Here is a 17,488-nt window from a genome sequence, read left to right as displayed (position 1 = left end):
TCCTATTAAAAGAGCATAACTTCTATGGAAGAAAATTTAGAAATAGTGAAACATCATATGCATTTCGTTTTTGGCTCACTAATACCACTTCTATTATTTGATTCTGAAGGTTAACCTGCAACAACATAAAGAGATATGCATTCTTTCTGTTACAGCACTAACTGTAATAGCCCCACATAGGGGAAAAAATCTTTGCTCATAATTAGGGGACTAGTTAAATAAACTATGATACACTATAGTAAGGAAGGTAGAGTACTATGAAGTTCTAAACAGTAATACAAAATACCTCTTAATGGTATCAGAAGGAAAGTACCAGAGGGTTAGGAAAAAATGAAAAATGGAGTTTTAAAAGTGCATTAAGGGGCGCCTGGGTGGCTCAGTCGGTTAAGCGTCTGACTTCAGCTCAGGTCACGATCTCGCGGTCCATGAGTTCGAGCCCCGCGTCGGGCTCTGGGCTGATGGCTCAGAGCCTGAGCCTGCTTCCGATTCTGTGTCTCCCTCTCTCTCTGCCCCTCCCCCATTCATGCTCTGTCTCTCTCTGTCTCAAAAATAAATAAACGTTAAAAAAAATTAAAAATAAAAGTGCATTAAGTATGCTCCAATTCTTATATATGGGTAAAGGAGAGAGCCGGATGGAGGGCACAAAATTATAAGATAGATATTTCTGAATATATTTATCTTATACTTGTTTGGGGAACTATAATAATTTATTAAAAAATTAAACACAACATTAATGACTTTTTTAAAACAAAAGCAATGCCTACAAATTAAAAGCAAAGGAAAACTAAAGAATCCAACTATATAGTAAATTCATGACTTAATCATACAGAAAGGAACAATTTCAGATGACTTAAATAACGCAGTAAAATAACTTGATATACATAAGAAGATAGACACTGAGAGGAAAAATGTTAAAAATGAAAAGTTTTAAAATCCAAAATTTAATACCGTTTAGTTCTTATAACTTTGGTGATAGTGCTGGCATTTGGAAGACCACTAGTCAATGTTTACCAAGAAAACACCCAAATACAAACAAAGTTACGTTTAGTAAATTGCTGGCAAGGAAAGTACACACTGGAGGAACCATGGAATATTGGAGCAAGAGAGAGTTGGGAGATGTTTGCTATGTGATTTATTGTTATATAATATGTTAAAGTTTTTGGAGGAAGTCTGGGAAAACAATTAGCTCTTGACTGACTAGGACAACTCAGTGATTGGTTGTCTTAAAGCATTTTATTAAAAGACCGGAGGAATATCACCTGGCTAGGGTTATCATTGTCAATAAGCCAGCAGTAACTTATATGAGCTGGAGGAAAGAAATACTAGGTTATTAATGTGATTGTATATTGACCTTGTTTAGATGTGATTACTATATATTTTTTATAATTTTCTTTTTTTTTCTTTTAATTTAATTTGAGAGAGACAGAGAGAATGCGGGCAGGGGAGGGACAGAAAGAGAGGGAGAATCTCAAGCAGGCTTCATGCTGTCAGCACAGAGACTGATGCGGGGCTCGAAATCACAAATCTGTGAGATCATGACCTGAGCCAAAATCAACAGTTAGATGTCACACTGGCTGAGCCCCACAGACACCTCTGTTTAGAGGTAATTACTGAGAGATCTTGTTTCCATATTCTTGCATGATCAAATAGGGAATCTTGTCTGATTATTGTTAATGCTCCCTGGAAATTATTCCTCTTCAGGATGAAAGATCATGGCCTAGCTGCCCTCTGTTGGCTCCCAGACAAAATTTCCCCCTCTCAATCTTCCTACTTTAACCAAGGACAAATGAAGCAAAAGGGCAGAGGAGTTTAACCTGTAGGGTTCAGACCTACGATGTTCCTCATATTTTGTGGTCTGGGGATTGTAAGGGAACATTGTCTGCTGTTGGACTAGACTTACACATTTTTGTTTCTTTTGTTGCATGACTATCTATTGAAGAGTCTGATGTAATGTCAGCTCTAGAGTGCTAGAGACAATTTTTCATTTGCCTTTTATTTCTGCACTTATTAGAAGAGGCATGGATAGTTTTTGTATTTTTGTACTTAATTTTTAAGAATATTTGTATAAAGAGACAACCTATGGGAAGTAACAACATTTGTGAACCATATGTCTGATAAGAGGTTAATATCCAAAATATATAAAGAACTGAAACAAATCAATGTCAAGAAACTAAATGACCTGGTTAAAAAGTGGGAAAAGTATATCAATAGACATTTTTCCAAAGAGGGCATAAAACTGGCCAACAGCACACGGAGAATTTCTCAACAGCACTGATCATCAGGAAAATACAAATCAAACCCAGAGAGATATCACCTCTCATTTCTTAAGAGTGTTATTATCTAAAAGGCAAGAGATAACAAGTGGTCAGGATGTGGAGAAAAAGGAACCCTGTGCACTCTTTGTGGAAAGGTAAGTTGGTGCAGCCACCATGGAAAACAGTATGGAGGTTCCTCAAAAACCTGACAAGAGAAGTACCATATGATCCAGCAATCCTACTTCTGGGTATATAAACAAAGGAAATGAAATCAGGATATCAAAAAATTACCTGTATTCCCATGCTCATTGTAGCATTATTCATAACAGCCAAATATGGAAACAGTCTAAGTGTATGTCAACGGACAAATCAATAAAGAAGCTGTGATATATACACTGGAATATTGTTCAGCCATAAATAAAAAGGAAATCCTGCCTTTTGTGACAACATGGGAGGGCATTGAGGATATTATGCTAAGTGAAATAAGCCATATAGAGAAAGACAGGTACTGTAATCACCTCACTTATATGTGGAAACCTAAATATAAAGTCAAACTTATAAAAGCAGAGAGTAGAATAGTAATTACTAGGGGCTGAGGGTGTCAGGGAAATTGGGAGATGTTGGTCTAAGGCAGTTATGGAGGATGAATAAATCTAGAGGTCTAATGTACAGGCATGATGACTATACTTAATACTATATTGAACACTAGAAATATGCTAAGAGAGGTGATTGCAGGTGCACTCATCACACACAACAACCAGTAACTATGTGAGGAGATGATATGTTAATTAGCTGAACTGTAGTCATCATTTCACTATGTATATGAACATCAGTCATCACGTTGTATACCTTAAATACATAAAATTTTTATTGAAAATATTTATAAATAAGTGAACAAAGAATATCTTTATAGCAAAATGCCTTGAAAGATAGAGATGGTGTCTACTCACATAGCAAAGTGCTATCCACTCTAATAAAGATACTGTTTACTTATGGAGCAGAGTTGTGAAGACTACGTGCAGTCGCTTAAAAGACCATTTGGTGGTATCTCAACAAAAAGATTTTCAGCTTGGATGCAAACCAATGGTATGTGTATCATTCATGCGGGCCAACCTCTGTAACTTGGGTGCAAAGGGAATGACGTGAATGTGGAATTTTTGTCATGGGCTATGCCCTGAATAATAAAGTCCTCATCTCTGATTGAGAGTCTCATGTCTTCTGCCAGCATCCACAAAAAATGGCAAACAACTCTGGTTAGCTTACAGGTAGGGTAAAATCTTAGATTCTTCACAGCTCTTGTCAAGTAATATTTAAGGCTTTAATAAAAAAGGGATAGGGGTGCATGGGTGGATCAGTCGGTTAAGCGTCCAACTTTGGCTCAGGTCATGATCCCATGGTTCAAGAGTTCGAGCCCTGCGTCAGGCTCTGTGTTGACAGCTCAGAACCTGGAGCCTGCTTCAGATTCTGTGTCTCCCTCTCTCTCTGTGCCTCTCTCACTCTGTCTCTCTCCCACTCAAAAAAAACATAAAAAAAATTTAAAAATGTATAAACCATTACATGTAATTACCTCAACCAAATTATTATTAATATTCATGATAGTCTGTAAACCAAGGGCCTGAAACCCAAGTCAAAATGAACACACATCTGACAGTTCTTCTGGGTTGGTTTTAGAGACAAGACTTTTCTTTCCATGTAGTCATGGATCTTTCATTTGATTTACAGATGATAAGTTTATCATCTATCTATCTATCTATCTATCTATCTATCTATCTTTCTACCTACTAACCTTCCTACCTATGTATCTATCCGATTTTCTAAAATATTTACAAAAACACGTAGGCAAATGAATTTTAATTACTTGATAAAGAAATATTGTCTACCTAAGGAGAAGTACATTAGTGGGTTAGTGGTCACAGACAGTATTGGCCATGCACATATCATTTACCATAACAAGAGTGAGTTAAATATTGTTTACTTAAGCCATGTAGGTTTTCTGAGAGGACTTAGATAGGTTTTGACTAAAAATCCTGGAGTGAACACAGTGGAATGACAGAACAGACTACACAATTTGGGTCCCCACCTTAAGTAAGTCTGGTTCTGCTGTAATGACTTTAGCAGAAATATTTTATTTGACTTGTAATCAAAATGTATACAGTAGTGAAGGGTTAGATTAATAATGTGAGGGAAACACAAATTTTATAGGGAGCCTAGGGGAGAAAATCCATCTTCTAAAAAGATTTCATCAGAATTAAAATTTTGTCGGAGATCATCAAATGGGGATGACAAATTCAGTAATTGCTCAAATTCAGTGTAGTATCTGTGGTTATAGAAAAATGCACATGAGTCTTGCCTTTCCTAAGATGGTTGAAGAAACCCTTAAGGGATTCAAAGTAAAGAGTAAAAATAGGTACAAGTATTAAGACAAACAACAAAGAAAAATAAAAAAAAACCCAAACAACATTTAAGAGACTGCTGAGAAGTGCCACCACTTAATTAATACTAAGTAAGATTAGTAGTAAACCAAAGAGGGGGAAAAAAGGAGCGAATCTACCAGAAACACAATCTAGTTCCATCAACTTGGGTAAGATGTATGTATATCATGTCAACAGCTGCTTGATAAAAGCATTCAGGGTTAGGTTTCTTTCTCCCAATGTTCATAATGTTCTGGAGGACTCCTAAGAAACCCTCATCTCAGCTTTTCATGAACAAATGAAAGGCCAATGATCTATAAAAGAGAGCAAATACCTTTTGATCTAGGAAGCAAGAATCCAAGGATTAGCATCCTATGGCTGTATCATTGCCATAGTTAACAGTTCGTGTCAAGGTCTTTTCCACTGAGACACAAATACACTCTAGGATGTTTCTATCACAAGACAGTCTTCCAATTTCAGGCCAGGTAAGGGCTGCTAGGTAAACATTTTCAGTGTCTTGAAAATGCTCTTCTATACAGTGATCATAAAACTGTATGCACCATATGAGTTTTTTGCAGTAGTTAGCCATACTATTTTGCATTAGGGCAGTCTAAGATCAGTAGAAAAATTCTCAAATTCATGATGCAGCCTGTTACTAACTCACAAGGGAAGAGGTTATGGCAACAGGTTTAGGCCACAGGAGTTCCAGAGCCCCCGGGAACTTTGCCAAATTTTAGTTTTAAATCTATTCTTTTCTTGTATTGTTCCTGAAGACTATGAAAAATGAATTTTTTGGGTTAAAAGGCAAGGCTTTAAAAAGTTCTTCAATAACTGCCCCAGCGAAAGGTAGCTTTCCAGTAGTAAAACTCCTCAATCCATTCTTAGAATAAGCAAATCAAGACCATAGGATATTAGAACATATTGACTATCTGGTTGAATATTAAGTATGTTTTCTTTTTCTAAATGCAAGTTGGAGATAATATAGCCAACTGAGCTGATTTAACTTCTGGGAAAAGTTAAATATTTCAAGGACCTAAAATCTGATGCTTAACATGGTCTTTCTTTGGTCAGAAGTCAAGATAGAAATTGATGTTTCTTCTTGACAAACCTTTAATTGTAATCGATAACTTATTTACTATGTGATATGACTAGAAATTCAGTGTTTACTTTATTTACTTTTCAGACCCAGGTCTAGAGTTAGTTGTTTCTAAATTTTTTTTTAACGTTTATTTATTTTTGAGACAGAGAGAGACAGAGCGTGAATAGGGGAGGGGCAGAGAGAGAGGAAGACACAGAATCTGAAACAGTCTCCAGGCTCTGAGCTGTCAGCACAGAGCCCGACGTGGGGCTCGAATTCACGGACTGCGAGATCATGACCTGAGCCGAAGTCGGATGCTTAACCGACTGAGCCACCCAGGTGCCCCTAGAGTTAGTTGTTTCTCGTAAGACTTTTGGTTTCTTTAATTGGAAACTGGTACATAGAGGCCACAATCTGATCACTAAATGAATTTACGAATGCTGACTTGACCTTTGTATCTATTCCTATTCAGCAGGTAGAACTATAAAGTACATACTTAAAAAAAAAAATTAAAATACATTGGGGATTTTTGTTGATACTGTGAATTCAAATTGTATCCATCTTATATCTTTTTTTTCTCCAAGAAATCTAGTTATCATTTCAACCAACACATTAATCATTTCTATTATCTCACAAATAATTTCCACAGTCTGACAACATAATACTAAGAAGAAAAAGCAAACAAAGAAAGAACAGTGACAACAACAACAACAACCCTGCCAGCCAACAGTTGGCCACTTGGCCAGTGGTAACCAGTCTCTAGGCTATGATGTTTCCTTTTGATCATAAGTCATTTCTAAAAAATATCAGCAATAACCAGACACATTTTGACTATGGTAGAACAAGAAAAAACAAGATGACTCTTTAAATCTTGTCTGGACACACAACCAAGGACACTGACATTATTTAAATAAACATACTCATCTCTCAGGTAACATGTCTGACTACTCTCATTTCTGACAACCCCAGCCTTGCAATGTTACTGCTTCCTCTTGATAAGGATTATTAATATATCTAATCTCCTAAATGCTGCAATTCCCAGCAGATCCCATTTCAGCAATGACTTCCTTTTCTTTGAATTCTACTAAGAGTTATGATGAGTCATAATTATATAGTAATCACCTTATAATTCCCTCTGACTGGGACACTCCATTTCTTTGGTAAATTCTTGTTTTCTATGGCAAGTTAATAAAGTCACGTGATGACAAGTGTTTTCTCGGTGTTCTTTGACTGATGGACTTCAGCAAAACTAGAGTTTCCACTAGGATTTGTCTGAAACCCTTGCTGTTATGAACCAGGTCTCTTGTTTCAGTAGAGACCCTCTGCATCTCTACTAGTTCAAAGGGAAGGCCATCTCTCTCAAACCTACAAGGGAATTTGCCTGGGTTCTGATGTTTACATTGAGACTATCAGAATTGGTCTTCCTTTGTCCTAGCAAAATACAAAATCAATATTCCTTAAGAACGCAATCTGTATTTAAAGGAAATATTGACTAAAAATGGACCTAAAATCTGGGTCACATTTGAATCTGTGTGCCATTGTTAAAAATTTCACAAATCCTAGGACAACAAGAGAAAAGTTGATATTGATAGTTTCAGATTTATCCTTGCTACTTCATTTCTTCTTATCATTTCATTTCTCTCTTGCCTCTCTATCAATCTGTCCATTCTTTTGGTAGAGGTAGCAGATATGAAAATTTTGCTGAAAATAGCTAGTTGGCAAGGCCATGAAAATGATTTAGAAGTTAATGAAACTTTAAGGGGAAACAAGCAAAAAACAAACAAACAAACAAACAAACAAACAAACCAAACCATCTTTCTGACATGGGTAGTTGTCATTAATGTAAATAAAAGGATTAGTGAAAATGTAGTAGTTCCATTCTTGCTAAAAGTGAAGAGAAAATGTTAAATGTATAATACTTTATGTACATTTACTCCTCTTTAAATTTCTTCCTTCTAAAAGCTTGAACTGAAAGAAGAAAAATAATTTAATCATGATTTTTTTTTTTTTTAATTATGGCCATGGTTACTAGGTTTCAAAATAAGAAAACCAGGGCATGCAGATTTTGGCCTGATTGAGTCCTTGAAATGTGGTCATTAATTTAGAAGTTTATAAATTATTAATATTTCATGGAATATTTGAAATACTAGAATTAAACTTAGAAAATTACAGTAAGTTAACAATGTTGATTCAAAGACAATTCCATTTTTCTTCCCTGGTTTTGATATATAAAAATAATGTAATGAAAATATTGTACTACAACAAGAATAGGGTTAAACTACATACAAACACCTTCTAAATTATATCAATTTTATGAGTCAAATATGCTATAATTGTTTTCTTATGTCTAAGGTTTTAAAAAAGATAATAGTTTGTGGTTAGCTATATGGAATTATAATAAAGGATATTTTGAAAGCGTTTAAGCTTGTGAAATGTCATAATAATACAAACAATTTAAAAAGTGTTAGTGAAACTGTGTATACAGTCCTTCCTGTTGACTATAAAAACTTAGAAAATGTTAAATTGAGTTAATTAAAATATAATCTTAGGATAGCTTTCCAATTTCTAAATAAGAATAAGAAACAAATCAGTGATCACTGAACCTAGTTATAATTTATTCTTATTTAGTAGTAAAGCTGTAAAACTTTATACAAATGCCTTTGAATATTATTATAATTATTCTCATTTTTGTCACCTTGAAATTTAAGTGACATGAAATTTTTGCTCGTGAAAAAAATTGTTCATGTTTCCTTTTGTCTAGTTTTCTCTTGTGTTTGGAGAAAACAGAGTGAATTGCTTTGGGTTAAAGATTTTAATTAATGGGAATACTTGAAACTAAGCAAGTGTTAAAACCACAGGATATATATGTTACAGAAAGTTATAAGTGTGTAGACAGGCAAATTATCCCCTTATTGAGGTAATAGTCGTAATTTATTAAAACAGTAAATGCATTATTAAATAATATTGCCTTATTTTACAGTTGTTACATATGTTGATAGATAGTTGTTAGTTATTTAAAATGTTAAAAGCTTTAAATTGATCTATTTATAGATTTATAAATTTTACATATCTACATTATATGTGTGTACATGTAAATTTATAGGTCTATGTGATTAATATTAGAAAAGGTGGCTAATAAATCCTTTTCTGCAAATTGTTACTTAAATAATAGCCAAAAAAAAAAAAGAGAATGAGAATTTAGTTCCTTTTTTCAAAAATAACTAGACACTTTGTGGCTACATAGCAGAGTTTACTTTTTATTATCCAAATATTGCTAACTTTCTATACTTCTGGCATGTTCTTGAATCCCTATTTTTAAAGGCAAAGTTTACAAATAATTGTTTCTTATCACTGTGCATTATGAAAATATTAACTTTATTTCTTTTACATATTTATGACTTAAGTATATATCTTGTCTCCTTTAAAAACTCATTTGCCTTTCCTAAATTCGGACTCCGGATTCAGAAGAATCAACTGTTTTGCCATCTTCTACAACTAAATCATCTTTTGGTTTCCTATGATGACTGGGAAGAATTATAAATGTTTACTGATCCATGTAATAAAGGAGAGGTTGTCCGGGTGCCTGGGTGGCCTAGTTGGTTAAGCGTCCAACTCTTAGTTTTGGCTCAGGTCATGATCTCAAGGTTCGTGAGTTCAAGCCCCAAATAGGGCTCTGTGCTGACACTGTGGAGCCTGCTTGGGATCCTCTCTCTCTCCCTCTCTCTCTGCTCCCACCCCCACCCCACCCCCTGCTTGTACTATCTCTGTCTCTCTCAAAATAAATAAATAAACTTTATTATTTTTTTATAAATAAATAAACTTTAAAAAAATAAAGAGAGGGTGTTAAAAACAGTTACATTTGTCTGGCATGAAATTGTATCTAATGCAGAACTAACATGAAAGGTCTTTTGTTCATCAGACTTATAACAAAACAGCAGACAAATCAAAAGAGAAATGCGGTCTTCCTCATGTTAACTATGATTAAGTACAATGTATTAACAGAAATACAGTAATTATGAACTTCCTGGATTAAAAGCAGAAAGACTATAAAGTCACTTTCTTTAAAAATATTTTATTTTTAGATTTCTTTCTAGGTTAAATATTTCAGCCAATCAGGAGCAATCATAATACACCATATGGAAGAAATTAAAGGCCCTGGAGATTTGTTAATGCTGTCATTGTTTATTTGCCTTCACATCTTCGTAACACCCTGACTCCGGCTAGTTTCCTCTTACCTGAATTAGAAACAAATCTGTGATTGTTCAACCTCATTTAGGAAATGAGCTTTGCCATTGGGAGACTCCGTGGACAGCTTGACTAACCAGTTAAACGTAAGGCAGAAAAGGGGCTGTCATGCCAAAATTTGCAAAGCTATTTGCCAGATGAATTATCAGTTGGAGGAGTCACAAAGAATACAGATTGTTGATTTAAAGGTTCTCTTTTTTATGGTCAGTATTATGTAGATCTGAGGGAGGGATACCCAGCAATTGCATTAGATGGTTCTGATTCACAGCACCATTAATTGTTGTGAACTGAGTAAGATCAGAACACCCCGGAATTAGTGTGTATGCAGTGGTAGTATAAGCAGGAGGGGCAAACAACAAATCTCTCAAGTGAGAGTTCATGAAGTACAAGTTTATGTAGTTGAATGCAGGTTTTGTTACGTGACACTGGCTCCTACAGAAAGCCCGCGGGTAGCACGTGATTTCTAGGGTCAGAAATTTATGCAAGTAGCTTTTGGCAAGGAGAATAAATGTGTAATTTTTAAATTAAATTCTGTATAGTCTAGCCAAATGGACTGTTAGCAGAATTCTCCATTACGTTTAAGGAAGTCCTCTTAAGTGACAATAAGGTGTATATATATTTTTTACCTCTCATTTATAAGAACAGTCTACAAATAGTCACATGCGTTTTATAAGGATCTTATGAATCCCCCATTTTTGTTTGTTTTTTTTTTGAGGGATCAACTATATACCTTAACACTCTCAAATGATCTCTATATATTCTTCCTTCTTGAGTTATGGTATGACTAGTGTTTCAAGTTATCAGTCTATGTTCCACATCACTCTCAGATTTTCCTTCTTTTTGCTTATCAACTTACATTCAAGGATTTTTTTTTTCTGGTTCAATATTTTAGCACATTAATTCTAATCCATGGGGTTCCAGTATACACCAAGTAGCCTAATAGTTACATTATATATTCTTACTCCTAACTTTTTCTTTTAAAATGTAATAAAGGTATTTTTCATTCTAAGATTTTCAGCTCATTCCTTTTCAGAGTGCCTTTTTAAAAAATTAAATTTTGAGATGGCTTTATTTCATTCAAAGCCTCTTGCCATTGTTTCTTGCCAGCTCCCCAACTTTATTTCCATCTCTCTCCTTCTCGTTCAGTAGGATCCAGTCCTACTTGGTCCCTTCTTTTCTTAACACACCAAACTTGCTGAGTGAAATAAGTCGGGCAGAGAAAGACAAATATTGTATGACCTCACTTATGTGTGAGCCTGAAAAAAAACAAAAACAAAAACTCAAAGGGATCAAATTCATGGTTATAAGTGGTGAGAGTGGAGTGAGGTGGGGAAAGGAAACTGGATGAAGGGTGTCAACGGCACAAACTTTCATTTCTAAGATAAAGTACTGGACTGTAACATACAACATGGTGACCACAGTTCTCACAACTGCATGCAAGAGAGTAAATCCTCATAGTTCTCATCACAAGGGAAAAATAAAAGTCTTTCTCTCTCTTTTTTTTAATCTATATGAGATGATGAATGTTAACTAAACTTATTGTGGTAATCAGTTCATAATATATGTAAATTGAATTATGCTATACACCTTAAACTTACACAGTGCTGTATGTCAATTATACCTCAATAAAATATTTTTCAACAACATCTGTTCTGGCAATAACATGCATAAGACTGAAATATACTTGTTAATAAAATGAAGAATAAGGAATAGAATGAAGAGAATGAAGAATAACATTGATACAGATTAAGGGAACTCACTAGCAAAGTCTACATGGAACACTTTTTTTGGAATAGGTAGTGAATTATTCATGGTGTTAGTTTATTGTATGTTTTCCTGAACTAATTTTACACAGAAGATTTATAGCTCTCTTCAATCTATGGATTACTTTATTGCATTCAAATATATCATTTTTATTCTTTCCATTTTACAAAAAAATGGAGGCATTGTCAGGGTGAGTAAGCTCATATCGAGTAAGATATTGGGAAGAGTATTGAGAAAGATGATTAAATAAGGTCTGAAATTCATGTATGATACTCTTTCATTTTCTGATATTGTCAAGAAAGTTACCTTTCAAAATGAGTAGGTGTGTTCCCATCAATAGACATCTTTAATTAAAATCTAGCCTCTTAAATAGGAAGAAAAGAAAAGAAAAAAGACACTCATGCAGGAGATGTTTAAGTCAAAGATCTAATTCAAGATGTATGTGAAATGTGCATTCTAATCAAAGTGTAATAATAAGACTGAAATAAGATTAAATTGCAATCAAAAGGAATTAAGTGCGGATGTTTAAACATATTGAAGTCAATATATCTTGACTTTGTTATATCTGTATCATTTTCAAGAGTATTATTTGCATCTAATTGTGGGAATCAAATTGTTACCCAAAATTCAAATAATTACAATTTCAAGAATCCTTTTATATTGACATGCCTTCTACATTGCAATGACTATCTAAGCAACTGTCTTGTTACTTGGTGGATAAATGCATTCCCAAATATGAATTTGGGAGAAATGTAAAAATAATACAGAAACTATGAATAGTATCTGATATTATTTGCTAAGGCTAGTGATAATTCAGGGCTTATTTTTCTAAGAATAATTATCATTAAGGTTTATATGTTTTTATGTAACAGTCCTGAATAAATGTTTTTCAAGGATGATTATTTTCCTTTACCCCCTCATTTTCTCTGTAATGGTGATATTACAATAATGTTACAACAACTTACCTAATTCTCCAATTTTGAGGCTTACATTTTTTAGTGTAACATTATTTACACTTTCTTAGCTTGAAAAGACATTAGAGATTAGTTAAATTCAACAATTAAGACCCAAATCCTAATATTAACTTTGGTTCTATTGCCAGAATAATTAATGCTTGCCTTGACTTGTCAGGGTCTACTATCCTTCAAAGTCAAACACTATAAAGATAGCAATAGTCTGTCACTCATTAACACCTCTGAAAACTATAGTGCACTATGTATGCTTGTATTCACTTCACGGTACTAACTTGACTGAATTCCTAAGTTTGCTCATTATTATTATGATTAGTAATTTAGCATTTCATTTTACAATCAGTGAGATGGTAATCAGTGGAATCAGGGTCTGGTGAACAAATTAAACCCTGGTGTTTCTCCTGTATGGTCTTAGATGTCATAGGACCTCTAATGTGGAAAGGTCGTCTCTTCAGCATGTTCATTACAGCTACCCCATCAATGGTACACAGTGGTTGCAAAGAGTATAATACTTAAATACTCAAAATCTATAAAAGGTAAGAGAGTTGTGCTCATTCTGCCTTTTGAGTAACTAAATTCACCCACCAGTAATAAGTATTTTGCATCTCAAGAATGCATTTTAGGAGCACTTTGGTGGCTCAGTTGCTTGAGTGACCGACTCTCGGTTTCAGCTCAGGTCATGATCCCAAAATTGTGGGATCCAGTCTCGTGTCCAGCTGTGCACTGGAATTGGAACCTGCTAGAAATTGTCTCTCTCTCTCCCTCTGCCCCTTTCCTGCTCATGCTCTCTCTCTAAAATTAAAAAAAAAAAATGTTCATTTTACAGCAATGAGAAGAAAAATAACCTTATTTATAATCAATAAGTAACAAGCTATAAGTGAGTATGTATATATTCATATATGGCTTATACATGCTAATGTGCATACATGTGTATGTGTATGACCGGTACCTGTCTACACATATATACAAATATAAAGATGCATATACATGCCTATACATACACAAATAGATTCATAGATTGAGATCTGTGTGTATATACATCTATAAACATGTATGAAATGAATATTTTAAAATAAATGACTGAAATACTGAATATCCATATGGAAAAAATGCATCTTGATCCCTATCTTGTAACATAAACAAAGATATATAGACAGATTATCTATCTAAACATTATTTATAAACGTGAATGTTAATAAACCTCTAGAAGAAAATATAGAAGAATATTTCTATGATTGTTAGGTAGGGAAAGAATACTTAAGGGGAACCCAAAAGCACTATTATTTCAAAAAGATAAATTGTACTTTATAAAAATGAAGAATCCTTGTACCTCCAAAGATACCCTCAAGAGAGCAAGTAAGCAAACCACCTTTTGGGGAAAAAAACTGTATCCTCCACAAGGCATGTTTGAATCAACAAGTAAATAAGAGAAAATCCAAGACATAAATTTCTCAGGCTTAAACAGGTACTGCATGAAAGATGATATACAAAGTGTAAGTAAACAGGATAATCTCCTTTACCACGTTCATCACCAGATAAATGCAAATTGACACAATGTGCTACCACTATACCCCCACAGAAGAACTGGAATGAAGAGATGATAGCATATGGTACTAAAAACAAAGAACTAAAGCACTCCCATACACTGCTGGTAAGATCACAATTTCATAGAAGTATCTGAGAAAATTGTTCGGCAGCAGGTACTAATGCTGAAAATACATTTCTCACGGCCTGACAATTCCCCTTTGGGAATATACTCAATAGCAATATGTACATAAGTTTACTGAAGGCCAATACAAGGAGGTTCACAGAAGCACAAGTTATACATACACTAAGATCAACTCAAACAGCCATCTACAAAGGAATGTAAAAACAAACGTTGCTATAGTCATCCAGTGAAATACTATAGAGCGATGCAAATGAATGAATGACCTACTGTTAAACAGAACAAACTGGAAAATTTCCAAACAGATGTTGAGTGGAAGAAACGTGACACAAAGAAAGGAGATGTTTTATGATTTGTTACATAGAGTTCAAAACAGGAAGGGGAAAAACTAATCAATGATAACAGAAGTCAGCACAGTGGTTACTTTGGGGACATTTGGCTTTTTTTTTTTTTTTTAACGTTTATTTATTTTTGAGACAGAGAGAGACAGAGCATGAACGGGGGAGGGTCAGAGAGAGGGAGACACAGAATCTGAAACAGGCTCCAGGCTCTGAGCTGTCAGCACAGAGCCCAACGCAGGGCTCGAACTCACGGAGTGCGAAATCATGACCTGAGCCAAAGTCAGCCGCTTAACCAACTGAGCCACCCAGGTGCCCCAAGGGGGCATTTGGCTTTGAGACAGGCATGAGAAGAGATCTCTGTGGTGGTGGCAAAGTTTTACTTCTGAAACTGGATTATGGTTACATATTTGTGATTGTACCATGAAAATTAGTCAAGGTGTAAACTCCATAGTTTTCCTAAAAAATCGTTTAACTCTAATAAAAATTTTTTCAAAAATCTGTTGTATATTTTCTTAAGGAATCAGTTGCTCATAGCACATTTATAGTAAGTTTGGTCCTCAGAAAGAAATCTTCTCTCTTTCAGATGAATGATCTAATTATAAAGAAAGTTTGAATTTAATTTCACTGTAAAACATCAATAACACAATGTCCATGATTTTCATTTACCTAGTTAACTAAAGGTTGGCCATCAAAATGTTCATTATTCTAGGCTTCTGATACCTTTCTCTGGCCTAGATGATTCTAGAAACCTTTTTCTAAACCAACACTGACTTTTTAGTCAATTCGTTTCATGTTTTATTTTATTTTGGAATCATGTATCTTGTTGCATTTATTATATCATTATACTAATAGTAGGTATTTATTGCAGGCAATTCTGGAAATAAAGAATGGCATAAACATAAATGTCATATATTAATCTATTATATCTATCTCACAATTTAACATTTATATATAATACAAAAATACATTTATGTGCAAACATAAAGAGAGTAATAAAAATGAAAGTATACTCAAGGTATCATGTCACCTGTTTTATTTATTTTTTTTTAACGTTTATTCATTTTTGAGAGACAGAGCATGAACGGGGGAGGGTCAGAGAGAGAGGGAGACACGGAATCCGAAGCAGGCTCCAGGCTCTGAGCTGTCAGCACAGAGCCCGACGCGGGGCGTGAACTCACGGACTGTGAGATCACGAACTCAGCTGAAGTCGGACGCTCAACTGACTGAGCCACCCGGGTGCCCCTATTTAAATTATATTGAGAATATTTCTCCCTATCATTATTTCCTAAGCCTGATGCTTGCCAGCTGTTTACAATAATCTCAACTGAATAGAATAAGAATGATTTATATAACTATCGTTGCATATTTACACCATTTCTGAGGTAAAATCTCCCGATTTTCTTTCCTTCTCAGATTCCTTTGCAGGTAACTTTTCATCTCCTCATCTTCTTAAGGTGTGAAAGCCAAGGCTCAGACTTTGGATGTCTCATGATTTCAAATATAGTCATATTTTATACTGCTTCTCTGTTTTCTTATTTCTACCTCACGACTGGTTGAGCAGGAGTGATTCAAATTACGGGCTCTTCTTGAAATATCAATTATAGGAAAAGTCTATAAATAATTGTGCTACAATATTATGATCTCTTTCTGTTTCTCCTCTTCTCCCACAGACAAACAGGTTTTGTTTTTTTTTTTCCCCTGGCACATTTATCTTTGTAATTTTTAAATTATTACCTCATTGCTTCAATTGCTGTGTTTTTTTATGTTTAATATTTAATAGTGAAGTCAGCCGATACAATTTTAATTTTTTTAAATACCACATTTTCCAAAAAAAAAATCACATTATCACCTGGAGATTTATTTCAACAAGTTCTAAAAGATTAGAATTTTTATAAAGTTATAAATTCATTTACAGAGAAATGCCTTTGAATCTGCCAGGGTTATGAGAGGAAGAAGATGGAATACTTACAGCAGGATGTTGTGAAGAATTTTTACATATTAAGGATCACAAATGGAAGGGCGCATGCTTGGAAATGGTAGTAGGAAGGCTTTTCCACCCTCAGGCCACAGAAGAGACGTGAGCAGATCTCCGAAAAGGGAGCCCGGTAGGTTGATGCGGTACCTTAACACACAGCGGCATCCAGTTAGGGTTCCAGCCAGCTTAAGGTGAGTATGCTGACAAGGGGCAAGTCAATAACCACGAAGATTCTCCTTCCCCTGCCAGTCTCCTGCCAGCTCTCTTCACTGGCTAAACCCAACCAGAAATCACTGGACAAGAAAGCCCCCTGGATGCATTCCATATGCTGGTTACCCTCATAATGGACAAGAGGCAAAAGGAAGGGGACGCCTGGGTGGCTCAGTCGGTTAAGTGTCTGACTTCGGCTCAGGTCATGATCTCATAGTTCATGAGTTGGAGCCCCGCATCTCTGTGCTGACAGCTCAGAATCTGGAGCCTGATTCATATTCTCTGTCTCCCTCTCTCTCTCTCTCTGTCTCTCTCTCAAAAATAAATAAACATTAAAAAAATTTAAAAAAGAGCCAAGAGGAAGGTGGATCTGACAGGGCAGACATAAAACAGACATGGCTTTTTTTTTGGAAATACAATTAATACAATGAATATCATTTGTTTAATCATATAGACAAATATATAATCTGGTCTCTTTATATATCTGGTCTCTAATACAAAAGCTTAGAAAAGCTTAATAGTCATCATGTCTTTCTTCAACAATTTTCTTGCAAATTTACCTAAATGTAATT

At 34.8% G+C, this 17,488-nt stretch overlaps 1 long non-coding RNA gene across 1 annotated transcript in view; it reads right to left on the bottom strand.

Annotated features, from left to right (window-relative positions):
• Positions 1–17,488, bottom strand: part of LOC122237602 — a 147,331-nt gene that overhangs the window by 103,120 nt on the left and 26,723 nt on the right. The gene's annotated exons all lie outside the window — the stretch shown is intronic.

Source organism: Panthera tigris, chromosome B1, assembly GCF_018350195.1.
Source record: "Panthera tigris isolate Pti1 chromosome B1, P.tigris_Pti1_mat1.1, whole genome shotgun sequence".
Lineage (NCBI taxonomy): Eukaryota > Metazoa > Chordata > Mammalia > Carnivora > Felidae > Panthera > Panthera tigris.
The sequence above is the reverse complement of the archived record's forward strand: the minus strand, read 5'-3'. Positions and strand labels throughout refer to the sequence as shown.